General features: G+C 37.9%; 1 long non-coding RNA gene across 1 annotated transcript; it reads right to left on the bottom strand.

Moving 5' to 3' along the window:
- Positions 1-451: 451 nt before the first annotated feature.
- LOC113021740 (uncharacterized) lies at positions 452-3,399 on the bottom strand. The gene is made up of 5 exons (XR_013908882.1): positions 2,912-3,399; positions 1,851-2,019; positions 1,302-1,514; positions 1,065-1,173; positions 452-945 (listed from the first exon to the last, which is right to left on the bottom strand). It is a non-coding gene; the product is annotated as an uncharacterized LOC113021740 (long non-coding RNA).
- Between the last annotated feature and the right edge of the window lie 1,592 nt (positions 3,400-4,991).

Here is a 4,991-nt window from a genome sequence, read left to right as displayed (position 1 = left end):
TAAACTCCAGGACACATTTACTAACGGTGTTTGTTGCTGTATGTGCAGCTTTGAATTTTTTAATAATATATATTTTGTTAATATTTTGGCTATGGTGTCTTGTTATGAAATGTAAAAGAGTAAAAGTGTTTTTAGCAGGTGCTTCAAAGCTAAGTTTGACTGGGAAACTCAAAGCTCAATTGGCTGTATCAACAGAAATTCACTGCAGCCTATGTAATATTTCATGCGTCATAATTTATTCTACTCTATCTTGCAAATACATATTTGTGTGGCAATGTCATGCACAACACACATAACTATTAGATCCTTAAGATCAAACCCGTGTCATTGTTTTGGTCCACTGCAGTGCAGTAGTCAAAAAAAAAGAATAAGTGAAGTGTCCACAGATAGCCAGGATAGAGCCCAGAGTGTTAATGTTTAAAATGTATAAAAATATTATTGATTACAATTCTTTACTGTTAATATCAACAATAAGCTTTTTATTTTGAAATTACAAGTTTAAAAAAATGCTGTTACATTTACATTTAATGCTGTTTCACTGTAATCATTTATTATAAGTATGGACACAGAATCAAGTGAACAACATTTTGAAATAAGTTTAATTGGAATTTTGTACTATGCAAAAACAAAACTACAACAACAACAACAACATATTAAACAAACACAGCCAGTGCCTTCATTTGTCCATTACATGTCAAACATAGCACTGACCCTTAGCCCCTGATCATCAGCACATGCTTTCAAAAAGAGCTCCATGTCCTTTGCAAACTGAAAAACAAAGAGGAACAAGTCCCTTGCTCCAGTGTCTTCTTCCTCTGACATGTCTCTTAAGACCCTCTGCTGGTCCCCTTGATTTAAGGACAGATATTTGGGCATTGTTACATGTGCCTTATTTTGGACAGCCCACTGCACAGCAGGACGCAGATCTTCAACAACTGCTGGCTCCTGTGTCAGGCAAATGGGGATGAAAACATAGTTATTTCTCTGTTGCAGAACAGTTTTTTAACAGTTATTCAAATGTCACTAACCATGTAATTACACTACTGTTTAAAGTGAATACTGACCTGACTGACTTCCTGGAACTTGCGCTTTTTCAGTCTGAAAATGGGCACGTGTTGTCCTTCAAGCACAGCTTTGGCTTCCTCTCTCCAGTGTGCAAATAGCTTGCCAGAGCTACGAAGAGTAAGGCCACAGTGAGGGCATGTCATTTTCATGGACTTTCCATCAGCTGCAGTTTTATTGAACACAGAGGGTAGAGCTTATGAATGTTCTAACAAAGACTCAGAAAATGGTTCAGATACCGAAGACAAAACCTTGGGGGGGGAGACGGGTCTCCTCGAAGAGTTCAGCGGGGAGCAGTCCTGATAATGGTGGCTGACTTGGCATTGAAGAATGCTGACAAGACAATAAATGCCTTGCCATATCCCCACGCCGTATGATTGTAATCTTACAGACAGGGCAGTGAAAGTGTCCTGTTGTCCTACAAGGCTGCCTGCACCGGCATATCATTTTATCTGTAAGAGAAAAAAACAAACAAACAAACAGATGTAATTTAAATGTAGTTGTATAGAATGCAATCAATTTGTCTAACAATCAGATTGTACATGTTAACAAAAACATCCAAGCCAACCTCAATAATGAAAGCAAAATGGTATGGATCACAAAAGTTATGTCAAGAAAAGTGGTGAAAAGTAAATAAAAATATATTTTATAAAAACACTATTTTTGTTGCAGATGAATGCACTGAACTGTACAATATCAACAGCAACTTTTAAGTCAACAAAGATACTGCAGAAGTGCTTAAAAAAGTGCATATTTATAACTATAAAGTATATTTAATACAAACATACCTTTTAAAGGCAAAGCATTTTTTATATGCACACTTAGATGCTCCTCAATCTTTGCCCTGACAGTAGGGCTGAAAGTGGGGCACAGAGGGCAGTGAAAGAGTCCTCTGCAACACGTGTTGCATTCCTGCAATTCTGGCTTTAAGCCTGAATTCCAGATTGATGTGTGCATCTAAAACACAGAGAGAAACAGATAAACACCATATACACATTTAAGTTAAGGTTTTAGCAGAAATAACAATTTACACTTGGCATGTAATAGATTTGGGAAGAAAATTCTTGAAAAAAAAACCCCAAATATTTTAAAAGACACTTTAATCTGTGAGATATGTTTCTATTGACATATAACAGTCAATTGAACAGAGGCTAACTAAAATCTGGGCAATACAAAAGCTGTACAGAAAAGAATGACGAATAGAAGTATTGATAAATATATAAATCTGTTTGTGATGAAATTTGCAGTGTTGACGCTAACCAAAGGTGTCACAAGTACAAACGTTCCTTACTACAGTTTAGATACCTCTGTTTAGAAAGCACTGGCTCGACTTTTTAGTCAAGTCGAAGTAAGAAGTACAGGGTCTAAAATATAATTTATGTACAAAATTTTGAAGTAATCTTGCGTCCAAAGCACGCGTGCTGATTTACAAATGTACGGATTACAAAGTACAGATACGCGTGCTAAAATGTGAGAAGTAGAAGTATAAAGAAGTATACAGTAGGCACAAAAAAGTACAGCAGTAAAGTAAAGATACCAGAAAATTCTACTTAAGTACAGTATTGAAGTATTCGTTATTTTGCATCTCTGATGCCAACAATAAATCATACTGTAATGCAAAATGTGGTTTTTGCTTCTTCTCGCCCACAGAAGCCGTTAATCCAGCTCTCTTACTAAAACCAGGCCCAGGAAAAAGCATATCTGTGTGTTTCTCTGCCATGGATAAAATAAGGAGGAATGTTGTTGTAACGCAAAAAAAGTGGCAACATGATCATTGTAAGAAAACTAGACGATTCCTAGAATTATGAAATCACTAACGGCAAATTTATATAAGAAAGACTTAACTAACCTTTGCGATCAACTTGCAAGACTTCCACGGTATCCATGCGTGTTTACGGCTACTGTGGAGGTCACGTGCTTCCGGCTACTGTGGAGGTCACGTGCTTCCGGCTACTGTGGAGCTCCACAGTGGCTGCAGCCAGACCCTTCTCACTAAAACTAAACAAAGGAAAGAAGGATGGAAGGAAGGATCACATGCATTGTCACCAAGGAAAGAAGGATGGAAGGAAGGATCACATGCATTGTCACAAAGGAAAGAAGGATCGAAGGAAGGATGACATGCATTGTCACAAAGGAAAGAAGGATGGAAGGAAGGATGACATGCATTGTCACAAAGGAAAGAAGGATGGAAGGAAGGATCACAAGCATTGTCACAAAGGAAAGAAGGATGGAAGGAAGGAAAGATCACAAGCTTTGTCACAAGTGCAATACTTTAATTTTCTGCTGCTCATTCCTGTGCAATATCCCATCTGCCCTCCCGTCATATTTCTTTTCAAGATTTTCTTATTTAATCACTAATGTACATATATTTATATTTATAGATACATATATATTCAGTCATCTTTTCTCTTTTACCATGTCTCTCTAATATTTTGCTCCTTACTATTTTTCTATTTTCTTTATTGTTTTATTTTATTTTAATATATTTTCTCCTACTGTGCATGCTGCTGAGTGACTGCTGCTCGTCAAACACATTTAATTGCAATGTTGACCCTGTGCTAACTTGCATATGACAAATAAATCTGAAAACTGAAACTAAACTAAGGAAAGAAGGATGGAAGGAAAGATCACAAGCTTTGTCACAAAGGAAAGAAGGATGGAAGGATGGATCACAAGCTTTGTCACAAAGGAAAGAAGGATGGAAGGAAGGATCACAAGCATTGTCACAAAGGAAAGAAGGATGGAAGGCAGGATGACATGCAATGTCACAAAGGAAAGAAGGATGGAAGGAAGAATCACATGCATTGTCACAAAGGAAAGAAGGATGGAAGGAAGAATCACATGCATTGTCACAAAGGAAAGAAGGATGGAAGGAAGGATCACATGCATTGTCACAAAGGAAAGAACGATGGAAGGCAGGATGACATGCAATGTCACAAAGGAAAGAAGGATGGAAGGAAGAATCACATGCATTGTCACAAAGGAAAGAAGGATGGAAGGAAGGATCACATGCATTGTCACAAAGGAAAGAACGATGGAAGGCAGGATGACATGCAATGTCACAAAGGAAAGAAGGATGGAAGGAAGAATCACATGCATTGTCACAAAGGAAAGAAGGATGGAAGGAAGGAAGGATCACAAGCATTGTCACAAGGGAAAGAAGGATGGAAGGAAGAATCACATGCATTGTCACAAAGGAAAGAAGGATGGAAGGAAGAATCACATGCATTGTCACAAAGGAAAGAAGGATGGAAGGCAGGATGACATGCAATGTCACAAAGGAAAGAAGGATGGAAGGAAGAATCACATGCATTGTCACAAAGGAAAGAAGGATGGAAGGAAGGATCACATGCATTGTCACAAAGGAAAGAACGATGGAAGGCAGGATGACATGCAATTTCACAAAGGAAAGAAGGATGGAAGGAAGAATCACATGCATTGTCACAAAGGAAAGAAGGATGGAAGGAAGGATCACATGCATTGTCACAAAGAAAAGAACGATGGAAGGCAGGATGACATGCAATGTCACAAAGGAAAGAAGGATGGAAGGAAGAATCACATGCATTGTCACAAAGGAAAGAAGGATGGAAGGAAGGATCACAAGCATTGTCACAAAGGAAAGAAGGATGGAAGGAAGGATCACAAGCATTGTCACAAAGGAAAGAAGGATGGAAGGAAGGATCACATGCATTGTCACAAAGGAAAGAACGATGGAAGGCAGGATGACATGCAATGTCACAAAGGAAAGAAGGATGGAAGGAAGGAAAGATCACAAGCTTTGTCACAAGTGCAATACTTTAATTTTCTGCTGCTCATTCCTGTGCAATATCCCATCTGCCCTCCCGTCATATTTCTTTTCAAGATTTTCTTATTTAATCACTAATGTACATATATTCATATTTATAGATACATATATATTCAGTCATCTT

Source organism: Astatotilapia calliptera, chromosome 4, assembly GCF_964374335.1.
Source record: "Astatotilapia calliptera chromosome 4, fAstCal68.1, whole genome shotgun sequence".
Taxonomy (NCBI): domain Eukaryota; kingdom Metazoa; phylum Chordata; class Actinopteri; order Cichliformes; family Cichlidae; genus Astatotilapia; species Astatotilapia calliptera.
Note: the sequence above shows the minus strand (reverse complement) of the source record. Positions and strands in the feature narration are given on the sequence as shown.